Here is a 16438-nt window from a genome sequence, read left to right as displayed (position 1 = left end):
ATTATAATGCTTTACTTTGCGATATGTTACGTTCATACGAGTTCCTCTTAAAAAGCGCTTAGCTCTCTAACTTGATATTTAATTACTGACCTAAAGGAACTATTAAAAGAATAACATTGAATTAGGATAAGACGTGTCACACTCTCAACGAATGCATTGCTGAACTAGGAATGAGGAAGTTATAAATATCATTCTATTTGAAACAGATCTTTACTTGTAGTTCATGTTCAAACTTTACTCGAACAACATACCTCGGGCTAACACGATTAGTTTCTCAATGTAAAAGTGAAATTGCGTGTAAATGTGTTGTAATAGGTTGGATTTATCGCTTCCTGTTTCACTTATACTCTCATTTTGGCTTCGATCCGGCATATTAATTACATGTTTTTAGCACTGTAATGTATTTCACCGTCATTAAATTAGTGTCAGGGGGTGTGGTGACCATCTACCGTCGTCGATTTATATCTTACTACATGCTTAACGCTATTAACTCATATGCTTCTTGAAGCTTCAGTACAAACTACCTCCTTATATCTTGGACCTTCAGAAGGATTCACAGAATATAGTGACGTTTCCCCGGATGGCTCTTTTTATTTATAGTGTGTACGGAATGGAGTTTATTATTTGTTGTTATTTTATTATTGCGTGGATTTTGTTTTTCTCTTCGTGTCACTGTATTGCAGATGTCGTCCGATCATATTAAATTTCATAAAATACAACGTGTACTTGTCACAGCCATTCATATCGTGTAAGAGGTGTACTGTTGGCAACGGATTTAAGTAAAAGCGATCTGTCGCAGTTTTTCAGACAATTCTATTGTTGAGTGTAAGAGATGATGGGAAGCACGTATGATCTTCGACTTGTCTCTTACTTTATATATGGCACCATTATTCATTTACTTCTTGTAGCTTCAGTACAAACCAAATCCGTACATCTTGGTCCTGCAGAAGGATTCAGACAATTTAGTGACGTCATCTTTCCTGGAGAGATCTTTATTTTACAGTGTGTGTGGGATGGATTGACAACCTGTAACATATCAATGTCATTTAATGACACCTTTATCTACAAGGAAGGAGGGTTTCAGTCCCAGGAGAGTGGTTTTACTAATAGTCGTTCGTTAAATTGTTCACTGAATATTCAAATTAACAATGTAAACGTACAGCACAAAGGAATATATAAATGTCGGGTACAGAATGGAGACAAAACAATGGAGGATACGTATGAACTCAACGTTGTTACTGAATCGCCTCAGTGTTTGACTAAGTTCAATGAATATGAAAATAGCTTTCAATTGTTATGTTACACCTTTAGTCCGACTGGCAGTTACCTTTCTCAGACATGGGAAATATTTGAGCTAGGAGTTGGTTCGACAACATTTACGGAATTCGCAATTAAAAATGGTCCAAGCAATGTGAAGAGCGTAGGCGTGTCTAATGAGAATATAAACAAGGAAACTCTAACGGGACGATACAAGTGTTCTTATTCAATGGAAGCTTCGAAAAGTTGTATTTTTAATCTCAATTGTTCTCGCGGGATCGATATTAGCACATCATCTACCATTGTTACACCAACACGTATTAATCGTTCAATAAGTACATTACGTCACACCTCACCACCACCTGATACTAGTAAGCAGCCAGCAGAGAAACCTACGGTAATTGTTATCATTGTAGTTACTGCGGCTGTCTTGCTGATAGTTTGCGCCAGTTTGACTGTCATTACTTACAACATAAATAATAACTTCTCTGAAACAGTAAACAAGAAGGGGAATACAGCACAGGTTGGAAACGACTTGGCTCAAACAGCTGTAGTCTTCAGTAGATCATCCGATACTGCTAACTCAGAAAGTTCAATATATCAAGAAATACAAGAGGACCGAACAGATAATAATCACGTACCAAATTCAATGAGGAATGTAGGTGAGCTTCCAGAAGATATCTCTATGGAAAGAGAGCAACGAGGCGTTCGTTATCTGGAAAACCAGTTAAGTGATGGAAGATTGAAGCCATATTTAACGGTATCGATTGACGATATCGATCAATCGATAATAGAGGGCACTAATTGCCGAAATGTTTCCTCAATAAATAACACCGATATGGTTGATTGTCCTGTATATGAGCCTTTTGAAGGATAAAAGATAGAATAATAAAATCAATTACGTATGTTCTTGCATGGTCCTCGTTAAGCCGATAACATTACATTATGGTTATAGAATGATGGTCTACTATACACAGTATAACACTTAAACGGTTACCGGTAACCTATAGTCAACAGCTTTTATGACAGGATCCACTAATAAAAAGACAATATTCTAAGGATGAAGAAAAATATTTTCTTTTCTTTGTGGTTTAAATCCTACGGCAATGGTCCTTTGGATTATAATCCAAGAAATAGACCCATGCCAAACATTTTCGGTTTATGGAAAAGACGCTTTGTTTATCGTCAATTGCAGGAATAACTGATAGGGGAAGTTTGTTGTTTATTACAGACATATTTCTAACATGATATTAAAAGATATTTGATTATAGCGCCACCTTCCGTGCCATGTTAAAGTTATGTTTGGTCAACTTTTGGGAAACTACTCTATTCCATATGCATATTGTTTATTTCTGATTACTATTATTATTGATATTTTTTCTGATATTTGGTGTGAATTACATAGGGTTGTAAATGAGCACTAATGCCATTTAGATTTTCTTTAAAAGCGATGAAAGAAGCAGAAACTATTTGGTGAATGACGTCATACAATATAATACAATACAATGGTCTACAATGTACATACAAAATAAAACTCACAATAAAACCAATAACTGAACAATATAACAAAGAAGGCAGGTAACCAATTTTATTTATCTGTGTAGTGCGTAGTATACTTTTAATATACTTTTACAATCAACCAAAATCCCAAGTAAAAAGTTATATATAGCTGAAGGTCAAAAATACGTACACACACAACACCGATATAGCATTCTTTTATTACCATGGTTATACTGATTAGCATGAACTACTTACAATATTTACAGACGTCCTTCAAATGTTGATTTTAATTAGTCAGACTGAAATTAATCAAGTTTTGAATCAAACCTTGTTTTTTACTTCAAAAGCGCTTCTCTAAAAGTTGAATCCATTTATTTCACTTCAGTATTAAAAGAAAAACAAAAATCATCTACATTCATATCGGTTTTAAGTTTTGACTTTATATAAATTTTAGGTGTTCAATATTGTTATATTTCTTTATTCGTTTCCTTTATTGCTCTTTTCTTTCCCATTCAAAAGACGTTTAAACGATTAAATAACACATCTCTCTTTAATGAAAAACATTGTTCAGTTATTACATTAAGCACCTTGTCAGCTAGGAGTTTGAGAAGAAGCAAAATATGAAAATATTATGGAAACAAAAGACATGGAAATAGAAAAGACTTCTTTTTTCGTTGCCAATGATGTCATTGTACATTTAGTTTCGCTGTCCTGGCGGGTTGTAATTCACAAACACAAACTTAAAATAAAAGTAGAAGAAAACCAACTAATTAACCTAACCAATTCATTTAACTATGTGATGAAGATGTGGGTAATGATCAACGTTATCAAAAAAGCGGAGAAAGATATTATTCCATTAGCAAGATTTTGCCGCTTTCGATGTTCTTTCATGTATACAGAGAAAACTAAAGAACTTGAGCAATTCCACTCATCCCAGGGCGTAGGAACCGGGGGGCTGGGGGGCGCCAGCCCCCCAGTGCAAAATATGGTGGGGCCGGCCATCAGTCTTCAGCCCCCCTCTCAAAAGTATCTTCCTACGCAACTGCACTCATCGAATGGTTGAAACAGCGCTTTGGTTTTTTTCATGTATACTGACTGTTTGCTTTTTTTCTTTGACACGATAAAGCTCTGAAACGTTACATCATTTATCTCTATCGCTATAATACATGTCATTTGTTCCGTTTCCGCCAAATACGTTTTAATATTAAGTACGTATATCAATAGTCGTTATATACAACAATTCCGTCTTTATTGATAACGCTTCCATCTCAGAATGTATTTTACTGTACAGTTTCGTATTGTTGCGTTCCATGAGATTGCCTTGGTAACTCTCTGGTGTTAAGTTCGTTTTGGTCTGCATAGTCGTACGTGTCATTTGTATTGTCAGTTATGGTTGTCTCGTACATTGTTTGGTCTCTGGTATAATATATCCTCATAGAATAGGCTGCAGCTGCTGCAGGATCTTCATTCTCTTCGTTTTCTGCAGTTGTCGACGCATTTTTCCTATTCTTTAGTTTGTAACACGTCAATAGAAGTGCAATAAACGGTACTATAGAGCCAACAGCTGCACATGACAACCCAATACCTACGAGCTTGAATGATGTTTGTTGTGGTACCCTCCTTTTAGTAGTCGATGGTGCAGTCACTGGTCCTGTACGAACTTGCTCAGACTGTAGGTCAGAAGGACCCGAGGACCCTGCATCGGGGAGTGGAGATGGTGATGGGATTTCGTCGATCATGGGAGAATTAAAATTAAAGAAGCAACTTCGTGAAAAGTCATTTGAATGAGAACATTTGTATCGATCGGTTAGATTCTCCTTTGTGATTTTCGAATGTGAAACCCCAACAATCTTCATTACAGAGCTGCTTGGACGTTGTTGAAGAATGAAGTCCGTAAAAGGTTTCAAATTGTCTCCTGGCTCAATTATATCCCATGTCTGAAAAACAAATTGATCAATCGGACTAAAGGTGTAACAGAACAATTGAAAGCTATTTTCATGTTCATTACACTTGGCCAAGCACTGGGGCCATTCCGTAACAACGTTGAGGTTGTATGTATCCTCCATTGTTGTGTCTCCATTCTGTATCCGGCATTTATATATTCCTTTGTGTTGAATGGTTACATTGGTAAATGTAATAATCAGTGAACAGGACGACTCAATATTATTAAAAAAATAATCATTAGACTTAAGCCCTCCTTCCTCGTAGATAACTGTGTCATTCAATAACATTGATATGTTACAGGTTGTCAATCCATCCCACACACACTGTAAAATAAAGAGCTCTCCAGGAAAGATGACGTCACTAAATTTTTTGATTGCTTCGAATGGACCAAGATGTACGGAGGTGGTTTGTACTGAAGCTACAAGAAGAATATGAATTATAGCGCCATACATAAAGAAAGAGATAAGTTCAGGTTTATTCCAGCTGGCCATTATTATCCAAACGTTACGACTTTTCAAGCTTTCATTAGCAATCGAATTAAAACAGAAACATTCTGTTGATTTCCAATCAAATATGCTTCAATCCAATATCTTGATAAGTGGAGAAGTTCACTGTATTTAACAACATGTACCCAAAAAAATAAATAAATTCGAAAGGAAAGAAGAGGAACAAAAACACTGCTCGTAAAGATTCCGTTGATTCTGTTAATATATCATATAGAATTATCCAAAATAAGAGAATAGGCTAACCGTTATGAAAAATATATTCTTGTGCTTGATTTAAAGTCTGATAATGTCAACTTCCTTAACGAGTGTTTAAGTATGTCTGCATTAGTGAAGTTAATATCATATAGTTCTACATTGCGCAAGCTATAAAAATACCATTATATCAAAAAAAAAGACAATGGATGCATGAAATGGACCGTTGCACGCGATATTGCCTACAATTGTTCTGTTCTACTTGTTCATATAATGTCAAAAGTTCGAATACGTATGATTCATTTTTTGAAGTTAACACCAAATAGTACATCGTGAGCTATAAAAAATACCATTATATCAAGAAACACTGAGACACTCGTTGCATGCAATGGACCATGCGTACAATTGTTTTGTTTTACTTGTGCATATTAAGTCAAAAGTTCGAATAAGTATGAGATATGAGCTTACAGTGGCCCTTAAGAGACAGCATTTACCAAAATCTTTGTAATTTAATTCATCTCGAAGTCTAAACTTACATTTCGTGAACAAATTCTATGATTGAAAGCTGGTTTTCGTTATGATCAAACTTTATGAAGGAAGCATTGCAGGTTCGCGATAACAACCTAATATGTATTGATATTTTAATGTTCCTCAAAGCCACTGTATATGAAACGAAAACATGTCTTTGAAGCCTTAGCCTCTATGTTTACTTCTGCGCATACGGCACTCACATGTAAAGACGTGGAAATAGCGGTAACGTGCATGGGTATTTGGGAACCCTTTAGTTGCCGTACTGATCAAATTTCAATAATACAACTCTATCTAACATTGGATGAAGAAAGCGAAAATCAACTGCTCCGTTACAATCGTTCAGATTATTAAGGCCTATGCATACGATAACATCAGAATTCAACACAAGAAATATGTAACACATAGTAAATTCCTACACTCAGGTAATATTTTACATAAATTAGTGCATGATTATTTTCTTCAAATAGTATGAGATGAAGGTTTTACAATATATCACATAGTAGGTTATAATTGCTACTATGGGTCTACAGATAGCAAGACCGAAGCCTACTGATTTCATGATTCAATCAAAATCGACACATTACTCTACTAAAGTATAATAAACAGGCAATCAACATGTTAGCTGAGTTGACATGTTCAGTAAATTGTTCGACTTCCTTTCTTATCCGTGTTAGCATTGTATCTGTTACTTCAATAATACACAGCAACGAACACGTTGGACTATTACTGTACTGTTTACTGATTTCTGTTTGGTAGTCTATTAAGGCGTTTAGTTCCATCACTTCAATTATTGACTTTTGCAATAGATTACATTTGGTTCAATTAAAAATTACACTTAATTAGCGTTTTTAACTTACAATCTTTCAAAACTATAACTCTGATTTGTACAAGTATGACATCAGATGTATTTATGTTATTTACTTCTCATTTCAATGAAATAGTCAAGTGCTATCGTTTGACACTGAAACTACGGTATACACTGTAAACAGTTGAAACCAGAGATTTATCTTAAGTTATACAGTAGCACTATAAAGTCATGGAAACAGAAACACTGCAACTTATCTACGGTAGAGGACACGTTCCAGTTGGGCGACACTCGTAAAGGTGTGATTACTATTACTGCATGCCGGCACTGTACGTCTATCAGTAAGTATATGTCTCTATTGATGCTAGGTATCAAGTTGTCCCGGTAGTTGGTTTCATATTGTCCACGTCATAAGATCATTCATCAAGTTCTGCTTGGAGCGATTGTGTATGTAAAACACTTTTTAGCATAGCGTACGTACCATAAAACGAAACAATGAAACATAATTACTTTGCAAACTTTTTCGTTATATACGACTAGCTAATTGCTCGGCCACACAATAACACCGAGGAGACAGTACATTAAGTAACAAGAAGAAAGATACACTCGGTAACTGCTAGGTACCCTCAAGTACACACTACGTGCGTAATTATCTGACTGAAAATATCACTTACAAGTACCGAACTTGAATAGAAGAACCCATGGTAGTTTCTTTGGACAGTCGAGGGTTGGCATTGATTCATTTTATCAAACAATTGTAAGTTAGATTTAATGATTGAAAATTGGTGTCATATATAGGAGAGTTGCACGACCCGGTGCTTAACAACTTTTGCCAAAGATATATGTAGGTTGTCTTTAATCCAGTACGTTACCATGTTTGGTGTTAATTCTATAATCACTAAACAACAAGAGTGCTACAAGGAAGTTTACCAAGTAACTTCAACCGTGACGGACAGCAAATGCAAACTCAGTACCTATTCTTCAAGCTATAGTACAGACAAACTTTATAGCTGCTTCGGTTAAAGTACTCTATTAACTTCCTTCTTCTGAGATCGCAAAGGTTTGAAATTTAGTGTTTGTGCTTGCATAATTAATACAATGCAGGACCCTTCCACGATGGTCTCACACCCATACACTAGTACATTTTCGAAATTATATAGTCCTCGCGTGCCTTCACACGAATATTAATGCTCACCAAGTCGTGCACCCCTACTTCCGCCTTCCTATCCTTCACTTCTAGAAGCATATGACCATTAATATACCGGTTGAGTTAGTGAAGAATACTGTTTAGTCCATGCAGCTTACCTCGTTCCATGTTAAAGTTATTTTTGGACAATTTTGGGAAACTGCTCTAATTCATAGGCATATTGTTCAATTCCTGATTATTATTATTATTATTGATATTCTCGATACCATTTTCTGATATTTGATGTGAGTTACACAGGGTTGTAAATGAGCACTGATGACATAAAGATGTTTGTAAAAGCGATGAAAAAGCAGAAACTTTTTGGTGAATGACGTCACACATTGTTCTACAATATACATACAAAATAAAGCTTACAATTTAACCAATAACTGACAGTCAACTGAACAAAGAAGGCATGTAACCATTTTGATTTCTCTGTGTAATGCGTAGTATACTTATAATATACTTTTACAATCAACAAAAATCCCAAATAGAAAGTTATATATAGCTGAAGGTCAAACACATGTACACACACAACACCGATATAGCATTCACTTATTACCATGGTTTATATATAGTTATACGGATGAGCATGAATTCCTTACAATATTTACAGGCGTCCCTAAAATGTTGATTTTAATTGGTTAGATTGAAATTAATCAAGTTTTGCATCAAATCTTTTTATTACTTCAAAAGCGTTTCTCTAAAAGTTATCTCCATTCCTTTCACTTCAGGATTAAAAGAATGAAAAGGTGCATAAAAATTTACCTTCATTCATATCGGTTTTAAGTTCTGACTTCATATAAATTTTAAGTTGTTCAATATTGTAATATTTCTTTATTCGTTTCCTTTTATTGCTCTCTCTTTAATTCAAAAGACTTTCAAAGGATTTACAAACATCTCTCCACATAGAGCAACATTGTTCAGTTATCATTCATATTGAGCACATTGTTAGCTAGGAGTTTGAGAAGAAACAAAATATGAAAAGATTATGCAAAAAAGAAGAAAAAAATAGAAAATAAATTTTTTCGTTGCCAATGATGTCATTGTACCTTTAGTTTCGTTGTACTGGCGAAATGTAATTCACTAACACAAACTTAAAATAAAAGTAGAAGAAACCCAATTAAGAAACCTATTTTAAACAATTAACTAACCAATTAATTTAACTATGTGATGAAGATGTGGGTAATAATCAACTTAATCAAAGCAGCTGAGAAAGATATTATTCCATTAGTAAGATTTCGCCGCTTTCGATGTTCTTTCATGTATACAGAGAAAGGTAAAGGACTTGAGCAAGTCCACACATCTTATCATTGAAACCAACGGCGCTTTGGGTTTTCTTCATGTATAATGACTGTTTGCTTTTTTTCTTTGACAATAAAGCTCTGACAAGTTTCATCATTTATCTCTATCGCTATAATACATTCCATTTGGTTCCGTTTCCCCAAATACGTTTTAATATTAAGTACGTATATTAATACTCCTCAAGTACAACAATTCCGTCTTTATTGATAACGCTTGCATCTCAATATGTATTCTACTGTACAGTTTCGTATTGTTGAACTGTCGGCGTTCCATAAGATTGCCTTGGTAACTCTCTGGTGTTAAGTTCTCTTTGGTCTGCATAGTCATAAGTGTTATTTGTATTGTTAGTTATGGTAGTCTCGTACATTGTTTGGTCTCTGGTATTATATATCCTCATAGAATAGGCTGCAGCTGGAGCAGGATTTTCGTTCTCTTCGTTTTCTGCAGTTTTCGACGCATTCTTCCTATCCTTTAGTTTGAAACACGTAAATAAAAGTGCAATAAATAGCACTATAAAGCCAACAACTGCACATGACAACCCAATACCTACGAGCTTGAATGATGTTTGTTGTGGTACCCTCCTTGTAGTAGTCGATGGTGCAGTCACTGGTCCTGTGACTACTGGCTCAGACTGTTGGTCAGATGGACCCGAGGACCCTGCATCGAGGAGGGGAGTTGGCGATGTGATAACGTCGATCATGGGAGAATATAAGTTAAAGAAGCAACTTTTTGAAGAGTCATTTGAATAAGAACACTTGTATAGACCGGTAAGATTCTCCTTTGTGATTTTTATATGTGAAATCCCTACAGTCTTCACAACAGATATGCTTTGACGTTGTTGAATTGTGAATTCCGTAAAAAGTTTCGAATTGTCTCCTGGTTCAATTATTTCCCATGTCTGAAAAACAAATTGATCAATCGGACTAAAGGTGTAACAGAACAATTGAAAGCTACTTTCAGATTCATTACACTTAGCCAAGCACTGGGGCCATTCCGTAACAACGTTGAGGTTGTATGTATCCTCCATTGTTGTGTCTCCAATCTGTATCCGGCATTTATATATTCCTTTGTGTTGAATGGTTACATTGAAAAATTTAATAATCAGTGAACAGGATGATTCAATTTTATTAAAAACATATTCATTAGTATTAAGCCCTCCTTCCTCGTAGATAGAGGTGTCATTAAATGACATTGATATATTACAGGTTGTCAATCCATCCCACACACACTGTAAAATAAAGAACTCTTCAGGAAAGATGACATCACTAACTTGTCTGAATCCTTCTGCAGGACCAAGATGTACGGAGGTTGTTTGTACTGAAGCTACAAGAAGCATATGAATAATAGCGCCATACATGTTTGCCAATGAATTTATTTTATATATTTCTCATTTTGCGAACAACATTACAAACTAGCTTTTACAATTCCAATATCCTGTTTGCCTTTGCTAACACTGATAATTATTAGTGACAACAGCTAGGGTATACAACTGTGACCACTATCATATAGGACTAGTGAGCTGAGCGTTTGTAACCTCGCAAAATAGCGATGGAAAAAGACAATGGAGTCTTCTGTGGTTCTGGAATTTCTGGTTTGCGAATTTGGAATGCAGTTTGGTTAAATCTGTTCTTTTAATGGTTTAGAAACAACTCCTTTCACCAAGGCAGCAGCGCATGCGGTGACCACGAAAGGACTACTTGCAACCTACCTCCTCATCGTAGTAGGCTAAAGTAAAATAATATAACGTAGTGATAAAATGAACACTTACATAACAGCAAACTTTAAAACAAATTAGAACATAAAACAAGTCAAAATATAATTACCCAATAAAATCCTTATAATAGAAAACTAACAGCGCCACCCATAAAAGAAGAAGAATATCGCACTGTGTGCACCGTCTGTATATACCTCCAATCCACCGCAGTGCAGAATAATGCGGCCAGTAAGTTGACCATGTACAATTTAACTCTCGTAATACCAAATGTTCTCCATAATAACCACCCCCACCCACCCACCCCCTCCCCCTCCCCCGCCGCAATGTAATTATTCTGATATGTTACATCAGAGGTTTTCAGTTAAACTTTTCAGAAGACATTTACCCCTATATGTACATCTGTACATATTTATATATATATAAATATATATATATATATATATATATATATATATCATATATATCTATATATATCTATATATATATATATATATATATATATATATATATATATATAAATATATATATAAATGAAAATCGTAATGAGTTGGAAAATCAAGAACAGTGAAAAAACTTTCAGCCTCCACCGGGATATATATATATATATATATATATATATATATATATATATATATATATATATATATATATATATATATATATATATATATATATATATATGTCATTAGTGTTATATATAACTTCCAGACAAACAGTAAGGAAACGGACTCAGCATTGTCACCATATTAAATGTGGCAGGTAAATTTCACCAGATATATGAACATCTCAATATTTTGCGTCGATATCATGTCTACCAAATGTACCTCACAATAATTGTCTGTCCCAACGAAACATATAGTAATTGTTGATTTTCACCGCTTCATTCGGTATAATCTATGTCGAGGAGCTTCATTCTGCCATTGTTTATTAATATACCTTGGAGCTTAGTTGCCTGTATTGCTATAAATCATAAGTCCCGTAAATTTGCAATCGTCTGCTCCAGATGCAAGAATTTTCCTTGGAGACTGTTTACATTCGCATTTAGTCCATACGTAAAAGTGAAACTATGTGGGGTTTTTAACCTAATTACCCTCTGCATTCCTGCTCTGTTATACCTCTGCATTGTCTTAAAATGGAGTTTTCTTTCCATGTATTTATTGACTGTGAATCATTTGAATAGTTTTGCATACCATTCCATATGCTATGTAAAGTCTTCTACTACAGTATAGGCTTCGGTGCCTTTCCTTTGGTTCTGTGTTACATGAGTGCAAAACGTGTACACGACAGTCAGTGCTGACAACAACAACAAAAAACTTCAGACATAAGGAAAGAGTTTTATAGCTCACCCAATTCTTTAACATCCTAAACGAAAGCATGGCCAGGGTTAGTATAACAACATCAAGCGGTCTACCGTCACCGAAATTACACATACACATCTCAAACACACACAAAGTAAAACTACACGAGCTATATAAATAAACATGCAGGCAGCTCGAATGAAGCGCCCTCAGTAATTTATATCACCATGATCGAGTCTTAGTAAGTTATTTTGCATAGTATTACTTTACTGTCATTTCAACGCAAGTATGAATCAACCAATCAGGTTATTAAATACAGCGTTAGGATTGGCAAAAGTAGCTCGACGCCTGCAGACTGTCTATGGGTTAGGTCAGAATGAAAGTTATTTTAGAATGGAAACAATTGGCCAAAATGTATAATGACATAGTAGTAGTAGTAAGTTGAGTCTCGTCTATCCGACATGCTCAGTGATTAACCTCCGCCACGTATCACGATCTTGCGCAAGGTTTATTGCTTCTTCGAAATTGTTAATATTAATGTCCTTGAATTGCGATTTTATTTTTCCAAGCAATGTAGTCACGGGCCTTCCAACTGGTTTAGCAGTATGTCTCAGTGCTTCTCTTAAAGCAACCTTTGTTGGAGCGTCCTCTTGAAGTCTTGCTACATGACCGAGAAATCTCAATCTTCTATGTGCGACTATCGATGACCAAGGTGTTTGGTTAGTTTCGTTGTAGAGCTCATCCTTTGATAACCAAATATTATTGGTTCATCTAATGTTTAGAATATTTCGAAGTAGTCTCCTTTGAAAAGTGTCAATTTTGCGATCAAGACCCTTCGTTGTGCCCCACAGTTCGCAAAATTGTACAAAAAAATACTCTTTAATAAAGTCTCAAAGATCCTAAGCTTAATTTTCCGGCTTATGTTTTTGCTTATAAAAATGCTTGACAGTGTGTTGAAAGCACCGTTGGTTATACCAATTCTTCTGTTAATGTCTTCTTCGGTCCCCAGCAAGCTTCCAACATATTTACATTTCTTCCAACTGTCATTTCCTTTTCTTGTGATTGTAAATTTCTCAGTTTTTGTGCAATGACATGTCATGTCTTATTATTTCAAATTTTACCTGTTTCTCGCGGTTTAAAGTAGAAAGTTAATTCCTGTGTTTCATGATATGTGAGAGATAATCACGTGCAAATATATGCTGTGTTTAATTAATGAACGCGCCGAACGTAGTGGGTATTGTGATGTGACGATAGGACGGGGACGGGGACCTTATTATCCAGTTGTGGCTAAAAGTGACAAAACCAAACGCCGATGATACAGAATATGCGTATGTTGTTTGTTTGTTTGCGTGTGTTTATTTTATCGGTGGTAGATTTTTTGCTATATTATATATATATATGTATATATATATATATATATATATATATATATATATATATATATATATATATATATAGCTTAATATATATAGCATAATATATATAGCTCTCTAACTTGATATTTCATTACTGACATAAAGGAACTATTGAAAGAATAACATTGAATGAAGATAAGACGTGTCACACTCTCAACGAATGCATTGCTGAACTAGGAATGAGGAAGTTACAAATATCATTCTATTTGAAACATATCTTTGCTGTAGTTCATGTTCAAATTTGTTTATTTACTCGAACAACATACCTCCGGTTTACACGATTAGTTCCTTAAAATTGAAGTGAAACTGCGTGTAAATGTGTTGTAATCGGTTGGATTTATATTTGTCGATCGCTTCCTGTTTCACTTATACTCTAATTTTGGCTTCGATCCGGCATATGAATTACATGTTGTTAGCACTGTAATGTATTTCACCGTCGTTAAGTTAGTGTCAGGGGGTGTGCTCTATTGACAACTGGAGAGGAGATCTATGATAAATATATGCTGGTCTTTCTGTGAATTGGATTCAGTGTAAATTACATTGATGTTATGGCCATATATCGCCTTCCATTTATATCTTACTACATACATAGCGCCGTTAACTCATATGCTTCTTGTAGCTTCAGTACAAACTACCTCGTTATATCTTGGACCTTCAGAAGGATTCACAGAATATAGTGACGTCATCTTTACCCGGAGAGCTCTTTTTAGTTATAGTGTGTACGGAATGGAGCTTATTATTTGTTGTTATTTTATTATCGCGTGGAATTTGTTTTTCTGTTCGTGTCACTGTATTACAGTTGACGTCCGATCATATTAAATTTCATAGAACACAACGTGTTCTAGTAACAGCCATTGATATCGTGTGAGCGGTGTTCTGTTGGCAGCGGATTTAAGAAAAAGCGATCTGTCGCAGTTTTTAGACAATTCGATTGTTGAGTGTAAGAGATAATGGAAAGCACGTATGATCTTCGAGTTGTCTCTTACTGTATGTATGGCGCCATTATTCATATGCTTCTTGTAGCTTCAGTGAAAACCAACTCCGTACATCTTGGTCCTGCAGAAGCATTCAGAAAATTGAGTGACGTCATCTTTCCTGGGGAGATATTTACTTTACAGTGTGTGTGTAATGGATTGACAACCTGTAACATGTCAATGCTTATCAACGACGCTACTATCTACGAGGAAGGAGGGCTTGAGTCCCAGGAATATGTTTTTGCTAAAAGTTCTTCGTCTTGTTCACTGAATATGCAAATTAACAATGTAACCATTCATCATAAAGGAATATATAAATGCCGGGTACAGAATGGAGACACAACAATGGAGGATACATATGAACTCAATGTTGTTACGAAATCGCCTCAGTGTTTGGCTAAGTGTAATGAATCTGATAATAGCTTTCAATTGTTCTGTTATACCTTTAGTCCGATTGGTCAATCTGCTTTACAGACATGGGAAATAATTGAACCAGAAGACAAATCTAAGACATTTACCGAATTCACAATTCAACATTTTTCAAGCAAATCTGTAGTGAAGATTGTGGGGGTTTCACATGTAAAAATTACCAAGGAGAATCTAACCAATGAGTACAAGTGTTCCTATTCTTATGATCTGTCTAGAAATTGTTATTTTAATTTCGAATCTTCAATTGATATTGATGTAAGCACACCAACGATAGTAAAATCTGATTTACCAACACATGAAAGGTATTCTATGAGTTCATTACGTCACACTTCAACACCCCCTACACCCCATAAGACCAGCGAGCAACCCGTAATGAAATGGATTATTATCATCGTAGCTCTAACAGTTTCATTTCTGATATTATCTGTCTGTTTGACGGTTATAATGTGTAAAACAAAGGCTAGATTTTCTAGCAAAGGTAGGAAGGTAAACGAAACACATACGAAAGGCGACTTGGTTCAAACAGGAACGGTCTTGAGTAAATTATCTGAAAATGTTAATCCAGGGTTTTCTTCATACGATGAAATACAGAGGAAATCAGAGAGAATATCTATGGATGATAGGAACACAATGAACAGTGATAGTCAATGTGAACCATATTCAACAGTTGATATTCATAAACTTACATTTCAAGACGCCAATTTCCAAGATGAATCTCCGATAAATACCACCAATATGGTTGACTGTTCTGTATATGAGCCGTTTGAAGGAGAGAAGACAGAAGAGGAAATTCATGACGATGTGCTTGATCCTACTAAAAACGTCACCTTAGACTAACGTAAAGAGCACGATTCAAAGGTCAACAGTATGAGAAACCCCAACGGCATGCATAATAAAAGTTGTGAGTTGGTTATCCAAATGAATTCCAGAAGTTGATGAGGAGCGAACAAGTTTAAACAATTGAATGTCTTACAGATTGCAACTGCATGTTAAGATCTGTATGAGATTATCTTTCGTTTATCGTTTAAAATAACTGATACGCAAAAGCGAAACATGCTATTTAACAAACTCATGTACATGGGTTTCTGTCTTTACTTTATAGACTCGCTGTTGCACAAAGGTTTATGTTACACAGTCCGTTGTCCTAAACAAGGGGACTGACAAGTATTTTGCTGTAATGTTGGTGGTATACTGTACGTCATGTGTATACGTTCAGTTTACAAAATTTAATGCATCCTACACTGTCCTAACTATAAGCATGGGTAACGAAACTGTATCTTCGGGCCCTGGCTTATACAGTTGGTTGGGAAATATGGAAAAAAGAATAATATGTTCTCCATTTTGATTATACTTATAATGCAAATGAAGATTTACAAAAGGGG

The 16438-nt window shown here is 35.3% G+C and overlaps 1 long non-coding RNA gene across 1 annotated transcript; it reads right to left on the bottom strand.

The window, feature by feature from the left end:
- Positions 1-9107: 9107 nt before the first annotated feature.
- LOC139975068 (uncharacterized) lies at positions 9108-12514 on the bottom strand. The gene is made up of 2 exons (XR_011795643.1): positions 12287-12514; positions 9108-10124 (listed from the first exon to the last, which is right to left on the bottom strand). It is a non-coding gene; the product is annotated as an uncharacterized lncRNA (long non-coding RNA).
- Between the last annotated feature and the right edge of the window lie 3924 nt (positions 12515-16438).

Source organism: Apostichopus japonicus, chromosome 10 (genome assembly GCF_037975245.1).
Source record: "Apostichopus japonicus isolate 1M-3 chromosome 10, ASM3797524v1, whole genome shotgun sequence".
NCBI classification, from domain to species: Eukaryota; Metazoa; Echinodermata; class Holothuroidea; order Aspidochirotida; family Stichopodidae; genus Apostichopus; species Apostichopus japonicus.
This window is presented reverse-complemented; position numbering and strand designations above follow the sequence as displayed.